The following is a 12,783-nucleotide window of genomic DNA, read 5'->3' as shown; positions in this document are numbered from 1 at the left end:
AGTGTTGGGACAGCATGAGGGTGGACAGCAAGGGACGATGCAGAGGGAAAATTAAATAAATAATTAATTTTTCCTCGCATTGTCCCTCGAATCACCCCCATGTGGCCCCACCACTGTTAACTGCACAGTCTGCAGCTGCTTGGTGGGAGTAGTACTCCCTTCAAGCCATAGCAAACTGCAATGTCCTGGTTGTGGGCACCCTGGGACATTGCTGGAGCCAGCACTGGGCAGTGGCAGTCCCCAGGACCATGGGGGGCTTCTGGGGGGGGCTGCGTGGGCCCCCTCCCATCCACTTTGTAGCGCTGGGGAGGTGGTGGTACCCATGACTGTGGGTCTGCAATGGACCCCTGTCTTAACTCAATTTGTGGGGTAGTGACAATGCCCGGGGCTGCGTAGGGGGGCAGGAGCCCCCACACATGCTGTAATGTAGCCCCAGAGAGGTGGTGGTCCACGCAGCAACGGGGATTTCAATACACTAGCCCCGGGGAGGTGGTGGTCCCCAAGGCTGTGGAGGCCCATGCGCCCCCGCATTATTACTTCAGATTTCCCCCAGGACCTGACCCACCCGGGGGCTTAATTAAATGAAGCACGGGACGCCGCGCCTCGCTACGTTTTTTAAACATTTTCAACAAGATTTGTGGATCCACTGTGATTCCCGCAAATCTTTTTTTCTTTAAAATGCTTTTTTAGGCCCTGGCCCAGGGGGTCAGGGTGTTTCTACCCTGCCCCTTTTCTTGTTTTTTCACGTTTTTACTTGTCACTCAGTTTAACCGAGTCACAGATGGCTGCTAAGACTTCCTGGTTTGAAGTGTTGGCAGCCAATCAGATCTCAGGCACGAGACCGAGAGGGTTCACGGATCCACAGCGGCCACAGTTGTATATCTGAGAAATCTTTACATTTCTCAGGAACTACTAAACAGATTTACACCATTTAACAAAAAGAGTGATTTTTGAACCAAGGATACCATTTTGCCAAATTTGGTGTAATTCCGTTCAGCAGTTCGGGATGGAGCCGTGTCTAAAGTTTCCTATAGAAATTAACATAGAGAAAAAGCTTTTTCTTGGCCCTGCTTGACACCCCAAAACGTTCAACACAGCAGCTGAAGTGAGTGGCGTATTAGTTTTAAAAATTGGGGGAAAAAAGTGCTGTCTCCCGCGTTTGTTTCAAATTAAGCCCTTGGGTCGGCCAGGTCACGAGGCATACCTCCTTTATTAAATTTAAGGAGGGGGAGCATGAGCCCCCATCCATGTGCATTTTCATGCCCTGGAGACCACCACTTCTCCAGAGCTTATGTTAAATATGAGCTAGTTGGGATGTGCAGACCTCCTTCCTAGCCCCAGGGAGCAACAACTCCTGGGGTTATAAATAAAAAGAATTGGAGGAGGATGCAGACCCCCCCCCCCGAGCACCGGAGACCACCACCTCCCCAGAGCTTATGTTAAATTGAATGCAGGGGGGCACAGACGACTCCGAGCCCCAGGGATCACCACCTTCCCGGGACTACATATGAAATTAATAGGGTGACTGTGCGAACCCCACCCCACGAGCACCAGGGAGCACCATCGCCCTTGCCTACAATTAACATTAAAGAGGGGGTCTGCGTGGACCCCAGGGAACACCACCTCCCCTGGGCTAAAACTAACATTGAAGAGGTGGGCTGTGCGGCCACCTTCCTGGACCCAATATTGTCCCTCTGGACCACCACTCCCCAGAGCAGGCTCCTGCTATGTCCCAGGGTACCCACCCTGGGAACATAGCTGTTTGCCTTTACTTGGCGGGAGCTCTGATAGCTCCCACCAGGCCAAGGCAAACAATATGGCTCCAGTAGGCATGAGCAATGAAAGTGCTCTCGCCCACTGGAAGCAGAGGTTTAATTTTTTTCCCTACCCACAGACTTGCAGGCAGGGAAAGAGATGAAACACATCACTCTTACAAGCAACGAGATGTATTTCCAGGATCTCTTTTCATGAAAGAGCAATGCCGGCTCTTACAGGAGGCGGGAAGCTGGTTGGGACCGCAAGGGCCCTGAGGCTTCCCCTGTGGTCCCAGGGAAAAAGAGCACAAGGCAAAATAGAGGTCAGAAATGACCAGAGAGAGGCAGAATAAAGGTCAACAACAAGCAGAAAGATGCAAAATAAAGGTGAGAAACAAGCAGAAAGAGGCAGAATAGGGATCAGAATAGAGCAGAAAGAGACAGAATAGCAGTCAGAAACAAGCAGCAAGAAGCAGACTAGAGGTCAGAAATTATCAAAAAGAGGCAGAATATAGGTCATAAACTAGCAAAAAGAGGCAGAATAAAGGTCGGACACTAGCAGAAAGAGGCAAAATAGAGGTCAAAAACGAGCAGCAAGAGGCAGAACAAAGGTCAGAAATGAGCAGAAAGAAGTAAAATGGAGGTCACAAACAAGCAGAAAGAGAAAGAGTGAAGGTCAGACACGAATAGAAAGAGGCAAAATAAAGGTCAAAAACAGGCAGAATAAAGGTCAGAAATGAGCAGAAAGAGGCAACATAAATGTCTGAATCCAGCAGCAAGAGACAAAATAAAGATGAGAAACTAGCAGAAGGAGCAGATAGAGGTAAAATAAAGTGAGAAGCGAGCAGAAAGAGGCAAAATAAAGGAGAGAAACATGCAGAAAGAGGCAAAATAAAGGTTAGGAGAATTCTGAAAGAGGCAAAATAGAGTTCAGTAACAAGTAGCAAGAGGAAGAATAAAGGTCAAAAGTGAGCAGAAAGAGACAAAAATAACAGGCAGAACGAACAAAAGATGCAAAAACAAGCAGCAGGAGGTGACGGACTGCAGGCAAGTTGGACAGGAGGACCGTCACAGGGAGAACTGGCATGAAAACTTGCTCTTGTGTGCTCCTCTTCTTTTTTTGCCATGCATCCATTGACAAACCCACTCATACACTCATACACCCACTCACAGACCCACTCAACCACCCACTCACAGACACACTCAGACACTCATACCCCCACTCACTGATCCATTCAATCACTCATTTACCCTCTCACAGACCTACAGAGAGACTCTCACACACACACACACTTAGCCCCAATCAGAGACTCACAGACCCACTCACACACCCATGCACCCACTCATAGACCCACTCAGAGAATCACACACCTACTCACAAACTCAGTCAGACACTTACTCACCCACTCACATATTCACTCAGACATTAATTCTCCCACTCACAGACCCACTCTGAGACTCATACAACCAATTACAGACCCACTCAGACACTCTTGCACCCACAGACTCACCCACTCACAGACTCAAACACCCACTCACCTATCTGTACAGCCACTCACACACCCACTCTCAAAGGTTACAGGTTACAGTTAGGAATTAAAACATTGTAAAATGTTGAAATTCACAAAAATAAACAAAGGTTACAGGGATGTTATAGTTAGGAAATATAATTTTAAAAAATGGAGAAATTATTATGGAGGAAGATGGTGTCTGATTAGCACACCGGCCCTTATCTCGCCTTACCTTCTTGGCTGCATGTCAGATTGCAAGTTGGGAGGCATGCAGCCCTCTGACCAAATGCTGGATAAGTGGTGGAACCACGATCCTCTTCAAAGAGGCATTGACTGCCATCACTGTGGGAGTCTGCCCGAAAACCACGGCGTGGTGTTGATTGCCGTAGCGCTCCCGACACCACTAAGGGAGCTCCACCGGTTCTTTGGAGGAGCCTGCCAAACAGAGCTATCCGGTCAGATAGCGGGCAGAGGTTCAAGGGGGCCGAAATCGAAGACCTCAGCAGTGGCGGCCATGGGATCACTCCCAGCCGGTGTCTCCAGTGTGGCCACGCACCAAGAGGACGCCCAAGAGAGTTTCGCAGAGGGGATGGGCAGGAAGAGAGCAGAGGACCCGAGCGGCTCAGAAGCGAAACCTACTAAGTGTTCTGCTAGAGGGAGCAATACTATTGCACTTGCTGAGCGACAACCAGCCATTTCTGATTTATTTCCACTCTCCCATGTGAAAGTCCTGAAAAACGAGGATGTGAGTACAGCTGCTCCCGTGCCAATTATTGTAGCTGTGCCTGTGGTAGAGAAGCTGCATTCTACTAAAGACCAAACAGAAAATGGGATCATGGTACATATAACCGGTGCAAGATTGGCCTCAGAGGGGTTTGTGGATGAGCCACACCCTGAGCAACTTTTGATAAAGCTCACAACTAGCGAGAACCCTGAAAATGGGGAGGGAGGACCCCTTCCCTCTGGTACAGGAAACATGAGCCCTACTCTGCTAGTCGAAGAAAAGGATGGTGCACCAGGATAGAGTCAAATCACTTCATGTGTATTCCAAAATTTACTTCTTTAATAGTTTTTCAATTTTAAAATCTTGGACATCAGCCAACGCGGATGTATGACGTTACAACGCATGCTATTACAACGCCTACCTTTACAACACATTTTTTACAACGCAAACACTATTACAACGCAATATTTTACAACGAATACTATTACAACGCCAAACTAAGTAAAATACTTAAAAGTGGTTTTACAACGAAAACCATTACAACGCATACCATTACAACGCCAAAATCTTTTTGTTTTTAAATAAAAAGTTCAATAAAATCTGGCACGGGATGCAGGGAAATTAGGGGTTTTAGGGTGGGGAAGTGTATTAAAATGTGGAGAAAAACTGAACGTAAATCTACTGAAATGCATTACCAAATTAATGCGCGAGTATTAAAATTAATACTCTAGTATTAAAATTAATACCAGAGTATTAAAATTAATACTCCTATTTCCGAAAAAAATCAGTTTTAACACATTTAAAAGTTTTACACAAATAACGAATAATAAAACAACAGTTCATATACATTTAAATCATGATTATATCAGAAAAGAAATATACGGATTAAAACAGAAGACACATACACATAGGCGCCGATCACGATCCGGTAAAAACCGGGTACGAACCGTCGGACGGAGCATATTCTCCGTCCGACGCGTACCCGGTCGTCAATTCATACAAACAAGGAATTACGATTCGCACGGGTACACCATCACCGTACGAATCGTAAAAAAGCCCGACCGAACAAAAAAACCCTACCAATGCCATCCGGGAAAGCGCCGACCTGACGTCATGACGCTCGCAGCCAGCCATTCACGACCCAGGAATTACGATTCGCACCGACGTCATCCCGCACGGTGAATATTTTCCGGCACCCAAAAACTGCCGGGAAATCAGGACGACGCGAACAAGGACCACCAGTACGCGACGGACACACAGGACGACGCGAACAAGGAGGACCAGTACGCGACGGACACACAGGACGACGCGACCAAGGAGGACCCGTACGCGACAGGACGACGCGATCAAGGAGGACCCGTACGCGACAGGACGACGCGATCAAGGAGTACCAGTACGCGACGGACAGACATGGACCCGAACCTACGAGTCATCCCTGCCCTCATAGCAGTCCACCTCCTCTACAGGTTACGACGCAGACGCCGCAGAAGGTCAGAATAACTAAGGGAGGGGGGAAAGTGGGGTGGGGTGGGGGTGGCAGGACCAGGGCAGGCCACAAAACAACCACATAAGTCACACACCACACATGGCCTGGACATACCCGACTCCCATGCCCTGGTCACCACGAGGGGGTGGGGGCGTGTCCTGATAAGCCAGCGACCGCCACAACGGAAGTCCGTCACCACGCGAACCGGCAACACAACCAGACAGGTACGTCCCGTACCCACGCCTGAAGAGTGTGGGTACGAGTCGTACCACGCCCACACACGTCACCCCAACAATGGCGGGACGGATCGCACCCACGTGGCAAAGGCCTGGGTACGGGCCGCACAAGCATCACATAGCGTGGGGACGTATATGTACGGACCCTACCCCCACCCCGTATGCAAGGAGCGTACCCCCCACCCCAACAGTGAAAGTACGACCCGTACCCCCACCCGCGTATGCATGGAGCGTACCCCCACCCCAACAGTGTAAGTACGACCCGTACCCTCACCCGCGTATGCAAGGAGCGTACCCCCCACCCCAACAGTGTAAGTACGACCCGTACCCCCACCCGTGTATGCATGGAGCGTACCCCCCACCCCAACAGTGTAAGTACGACCCGTACCCCCACCCGCGTATGCATGGAGCGTACCCCCCATGCCAACAGTGTAAGTACGACCCGTACCCCCACCCGCGTATGCATGGAGCGTACCCCCCATGCCAACAGTGTGAGTACGACTCGAACCCTCACCCGCGGACGTACGGACCGTACCCCCACCCCCACCAGTGTAAGTACGACTCCTACCCCCACCCGCGTATGCATGGAGCGTACCCCCACCCCAACAGTGCAAGTACGACCCGTACCCTCACCCGCGTATGCAAGGAGCGTACCCCCCACCCCAACAGTGTCAGTACGACCCGTACCCCCACCCGCGTATGCATGGAGCATACCCCCCACCCCAACAGTGTAAGTACGACCCGTACCCCCACCCGCGTATGCATGGAGCGTACCCCCCATGCCAACAGTGTAAGCACGACCCGTACCCCCACCCGCGTATGCATGGAGCGTACCCCCCATGCCAACAGTGTAAGTACGACTCGAACCCTCACCCGCGGACGTACGGACCGTACCCCCACCCCCACCAGTGTAAGTACGACTCCTACCCCCACCCGCAGACTCACGGACCATACCCCCACCCCAACAGTGTAAGTACGACCTGTACCCTCACCCGCGTATGCAAGGAGTGTACCCCCCATCCCAACAGTGTAAGTAGACTCGTACCCTCAAATCGAATGCATTGAGCGTACCCCCACCGTGTATGTTCCAAGCGTACATATCCTGTAATCGGAGGTGTGTGTGCAGAGTCCACCCAGCAGTGCCCTGAGACAGGAGGGGTGGGTGTGGAGTCCTCCCAGCAGTGCCCTGAGACAGGAGGGGTGGGTGTGGAGTCCTCCCAGCAGTGCCCTGAGCCAGGAGGGGTGTGTGCAGAGTCCACCCAGCAGTGCCATGAGACAGGAGGGGTGGGTGTGGAGTCCTCCCAGCAGTGCCCTGAGACAGGAGGGGTGTGTGCAGAGTCCACCCAGCAGTGCCCTGAGACAGGAGGGGTGGGTGTGGAGTCCTCCCAGCAGTGCCCAGAGACAGGAGGGGTGGGTGTGGAGTCCTCCCAGCAGTGCCCTGAGACAGGAGGGGTGTGTGCAGGGTCCACCCAGCAGTGCCCTGAGACAGGAGGGGTGGGTGTGGAGTCCTCCCAGCAGTGCCCAGAGACAGGAGGGGTGGGTGTGGAGTCCTCCCAGCAGTGCCCTGAGACAGGAGGGGTGTGTGCAGAGTCCACCCAGCAGTGCCCTGAGACAGGAGGGGTGGGTGTGGAGTCCTCCCAGCAGTGCCCAGAGACAGGAGGGGTGTGTGCAGAGTCCACCCAGCAGTGCCCTGAGAAAGGAGGGGTGGGTGTGGAGTCCTCCCAGCAGTGCCCAGAGACAGGAGGGGTGGGTGTAGAGTCCTCCCAGCAGTGCCCTGAGACAGGAGGGGTGGGTGCCTATCACTAACAGCAGTGCCCTGAGACAGGAGGGGTGTGTGCCTATCACTCCCAGCAGTGCCCTGAGACAGGAGGGGTGTGTGCAGAGTCCTCCCAGCAGTGCCCAGAGACAGGAGGGGTGGGTGCCTATCACTCCCAGCAGTGCCCTGAGACAGGAGGGGTGTGTGCAGAGTCCTCCCAGCAGTGCCCAGAGACAGGAGGGGTGGGTGCCTATCACTCCCAGCAGTGCCCTGAGCCAGGAGGGATGGGTGTGGAGTCCTCCCAGCAGTGCCCTGAGACAGGAGGGGTGGGTGCCTATCACTCCCAGCAGTGCCCTGAGACAGGAGGTGTGTAACACATGTGAGTGAGGCCAGAATTATCCACATGCATACTGCCTACAAGGGAACATGTCCCCATGAACTCATGTCAACAGACTCCACACACAAGTACAGTGATCACCAAGGATGCCACGATTGTTGCAGGTGGAGACATGGCCCTGCATGCATGGCCAAAGTAGAAGGGCTCCGTCACACACACAGCTCATGTAGACACAGCTCTGCGCTAAACATTGGGAACACCCTGCAGGGAAGAAAGCTGGGTACACAGAGGAAGGAATACACCCTGGGACAAGTGCACCATGCAGTAACTGCTTACATGAACAAAGAAAGTTAGCCAACACCTTGTGATGGCACACAGATCCCAGGGTCCCACCAATGAGCAGCACACTACTACATATCCCACACACCCAAACCCTTAAACACCACCCAAAACCATGTAGCAGCCCCACCAACACCAATACCAGCATAGCAGTAGTGTGAGAATGAAAACAAAATTATGCTTTATTCAGCATGAGCACAATGTCCGTGGATCGCAGGCAGTTCAATATTCACAAAGCCCATAGGGCAGTCAATGATTCTCAGCTGGATGGGGGACACAGTGGGATGCGTGTCCCCTACCTTGCCTGCACAGTCAAATGGCATCGTCTTCCACACTGGTGAGGGCATCAGGGGGGGGATGCAACAGGCACCGCAGGGACATCAGGGCAAAGGGGCGGCGTTGTGGGTGCAGGGATGGAGGACTCCACCACAGGGGGTGGGTCAGTGCCAAAGGCGGAGGCCAGGATGGCACTACACACCTTTGCAAGGTCCTCCAGGGAGTCCCCTGCACCCGAAGGGACCTCAGGCCCCAAGGAGGGGGGGGTCAGAGGGATGGGTCGTAGCGCCACCGGGGGAGGGTGGAGACAGGGGGGGAGACTCAACCACCCTGACCGAGGACTTCCTTGACCGCTTGCGTGGTGGTGTAACTGTGGGGCTCAGGGACAGAGCGGCCATGAAGGAGTCCTTGGGGGAGATGTGGCCAGGAGAGCTGAGGGGAGGGGATTTGGAGGGAGTGGACTGGGTGAAATGCGGACTCCCACTATGGCTGCGTGTCACACGTTTTCCCCCCGACCCAGTGGGTGTGCCTACCTCACCCTGTGTGTGCGTGTCAGGAGGAGTGCGGTGGACCTTCCCTGCTGGTGTGGTGCCCGTGTCTGTTGATGTGGGTGCATGCCGACGTCTGGGTGTACGTGGGACAGGCATGGGAGTGGGAAGTGTGGATGGGGCAGGGGTAGGTGGGGGGAGGTCGCGCTGCAGGAGACCCACTGCTGCAGTCTGTGTGGAGTCTATGGACCTCAGCAAGTTGCGTTGGTCAGCCTGCGATGAATGAATGCCCTCCAAGAATGCCTCGATGTTGGTGAGGGTTTTGCCGTGGGCATGGAGGACATTAAGGATCGCAGCCTGACCAACCTGCAGTTGCCGCTGGATGTCCACAGACTCTGCATTGGCGGCAGCAGTGGAGACAGGGGCAGGGGGTGCGGTGCCTGGCAGGAAGGAGACATGCTGTGACCGGGCATGCTGGGAAGGGACACGAGCAAGTGGGAGGCGGCTGATGGGAACTGAGGGGGCGGTGCGAGGTGTTGTTCCGCTGTCAGCTGCTGGTGCAGCCACCGCCCACTCGGAGACATCCTCCTCGGACCTGTCAGCTTCGTATTCTGACGTGCCAGTCGACAGGTCCTCGGCCGCACTATCCTCCACCTCTGTCCCACTCGATGTGCCAGCCCCGATGTCACGGCTGGCACTGGTGCTCGGTCCCTCCGCCTTGCCTGTGTCCATGTCTCCCTCTGTGTCCCCCGACGATGCTGTGGGCAGGGTGGAGAGACAGAAATTAATCAGACAGCTGTACACATCAGTCACATGAGTCCAATCTACATAGGTAACATTGCATAGCCTGAAAAGGAAGATCCCAGACATCTACTAAACAAGGTACCGATGTAGGGCATGAAACACACAGTTGGTTGAGCCACCATGCCACTGCAACACCATGGAGAGCATGAGACAATAGCTCAAGACAGGAAACGTAGTCTGACATAGCACCCAGGCCCTGGGGACAATCCAGCACTGCATCTGCACCACACAGCGTCGGTGAAAATACCGATGACCAGGGACCATATCCACGAACTTGAGACACATGCTGCATAGGTAATGCTGGAAACATGCCCAACATGACTCGGTCACTGCACCTTGCGTGTGTGTCCAGACAAACATCACACACTGCCCAGACCCAGCAAGTAGAAATTAGGATTTTACATATAGGCATTGCCCGCCCCAACCAACCCCTACACGAGGCAAATTGTTGAGACACAGGTGGCACCAACATCTCATAGTCTGGGTGATAAACACAGGGGCAGGCAAAATGCAAGATTGGACACCAAACAGCCAAGGTGCACCTGTACAAATAATGAGGTACCAGTGCCCATCCTCAGATGAGTATAACAAGACACACAGGCACTGCCAACTGTGAGTATGAAGAAGGACAATCAGGTCAGGCTGCACAGTGGACACCTGTACAAAATAGCACGTCTATATACATGGTGCCAGGGGACAATGGCACAGAGCACAACCTACGCTGTAGACACTGAGAGTGTCCACGTTTATGATGACACACACCACTGAGGAAAAGGTGCTCCAGGGGACAGTAGTGGCCACGCAGCCACATGCTACTGAATGGTAATGACTGCAACACACGCCACCATCCCTGCACTATGCGTATCGCACACTCATGCACATCATGTCACAGGCCACTACATAGGACATGCGCGCTGTAAGGCATGACACATGAGAGACCAACTCCCATGTCTGGAGTCAGCATCAGTGCCAACTGACATGGAACCCACATGCAGTGCACTTGACAGGGCACAGCCAAGGTCCAAAAAGCTGTTACACACCACCCCCACACATGATGCTACAGGCATTGTTCTCGTGGACAAAGCACCAGCCTACATTACCTTGTGAAGGAGTGACCACACACAGACCAGGGAACACATTGCAAGGAGGGGAAGGGTGGCAGGGGCGCAGCGCTATACTGGGGCAAACAGGATCTGCACAGCACCTTTAAACCCTGCCAGTAAATTAATGCTACCGTGCCCTTACAAATGCCGGTGACACACAACAAACGCACATGTACCTACCCCCTTCCGGCTGCTGCATCGCCTGTAAGCGCCTCTCCAGGTCTGGAAAGACCACCGGCAGCACACGCCTGTGGAGGTGGCTCAGACGGCGGCGGCCGCGGTTCTTGTGGCTCTCAGGTGAGTCCCCCAGCAGGAGCCGTGCAATCCTCCATGTCCAGCACCGGATATCCTGCCAGCGTTTCCTCACCTGGGGCAGGCTCCGCCTCCGACCATCCACACCCCTCACGGCACTGACGGCGGTCAGCCAGATCTGCTCCTTGGCAGTGGCGCCTACCTGTGAGGAAGAACAAGTGACACCACATCAATACACCAGCCACATGTCACAGAGAGACATATGAGAACAAATTAGCTGTTTACAACAAGGCATGTCATGCAGCCAACGCATTGCACCTTTGTTTGTCATAGGGACATCATCCCCTGGTGAGGGAAAAAGCTGTACGTGCCATAGTGGGTACACAGGTGGAATGATGGCAATGTCACAATCAGTGATCAAGGCTCACACTGTGCATCACACCCACCCCTCCTGTCTCAGGGCACTGCTGGGAGTGATAGGCACACACCCCTCCTGTCTCAGGGCACTGCTGGGAGGACTCCACACCCACCCCTCCTGGCTCAGGGCACTGCTGGGAGTGATAGGCACCCACCCCTCCTGTCTCTGGGCACTGCTGGGAGGACTCTGCACACACCCCTCCTGTCTCAGGGCACTGCTGGGTGGACTCTGCACACACCCCTCCTGTCTCAGGGCACTGCTGGGAGGACTCCACACCCACCCCTCCTGTCTCAGGGCACTGCTGGGTGGACTCTGCACACACCCCTCCTGTCTCAGGGCACTGCTGGGAGGACTCCACACCCACCCCTCCTGTCTCAGGGCACTGCTGGGAGTGATGGGCACCCACCCCTCCTGTCTCAGGGCACTGCTGGGAGACATAGGCACACACCCCTCCTGTCTCAGGGCACTGCTGGGAGGACGCCACACCCACCCCTCCTGTCTCAGGGCACTGCTGGGAGTGATAGGCACACACCCTCCTGTCTCAGGGCACTGCTGGGAGGACTCCACACCCACCCCTCCTGTCTCAGGGCACTGCTGGGAGTGATGGGCACCCACCCCTCCTGTCTCAGGGCACTGCTGGGAGTGATAGGCACCCACCCCTCCTGTCTCAGGGCACTGCTGGGAGTGATAGGCACACACACCCTCCTGTCTCAGGGCACTGCTGGGAGGACTCCACACCCACCCCTCCTGTCTCAGGGCACTGCTGGGAGGACTCCACACCCACCCCTCCTGTCTCAGGGCACTGCTGGGAGTGATGGGCACCCACCCCTCCTGTCTCAGGGCACTGCTGGGAGGACTCCACACCCACCCCTCCTGTCTCAGGGCACTGCTGGGAGGACTCCACACCCACCCCTCCTGTCTCAGGGCACTGCTGGGAGACATCAGGCTTCCCCCCCCTGGGACCCCCCCTACAGTACATGGCATGTGTGTCACACCAGGACACAATGCCAGAAGTCACAGTCACAACATAGGGACAGTCTGTGCCAGTGGCCTATGCACTCACCTGATACCCTGGTCGCCCATACAGCATGGAGTACTGTGGGAGGATCACATCCAGCAGAGCCATGTTCTCCTCCAGGGTGAATGGCTGTGTCCTCTCCACAGCCCTTGACATGGTTCCAGGGAATCAGTAGCAGCAGCTGGGTCGACGAATGCAAAGATGTGCAGCCAAGTACTCCCTCATGGGACCTGGCTGCCTTATATCTGCCTTTCTGCCCTGTCTCATGCACAGGAGTACAG

At 54.3% G+C, this 12,783-nt stretch overlaps 1 long non-coding RNA gene across 1 annotated transcript in view; it reads left to right on the top strand.

Moving 5' to 3' along the window:
• The window catches only part of LOC146862293 (uncharacterized), a 117,675-nt gene that overhangs the window by 23,710 nt on the left and 81,182 nt on the right, over positions 1–12,783 (top strand). The gene's annotated exons all lie outside the window — the stretch shown is intronic.

Source organism: Triturus cristatus, chromosome 2_2 (assembly GCF_964204655.1).
Source record: "Triturus cristatus chromosome 2_2, aTriCri1.1, whole genome shotgun sequence".
In the NCBI taxonomy this organism is placed as follows: domain Eukaryota; kingdom Metazoa; phylum Chordata; class Amphibia; order Caudata; family Salamandridae; genus Triturus; species Triturus cristatus.
Note: the sequence above shows the minus strand (reverse complement) of the source record. Positions and strands in the feature narration are given on the sequence as shown.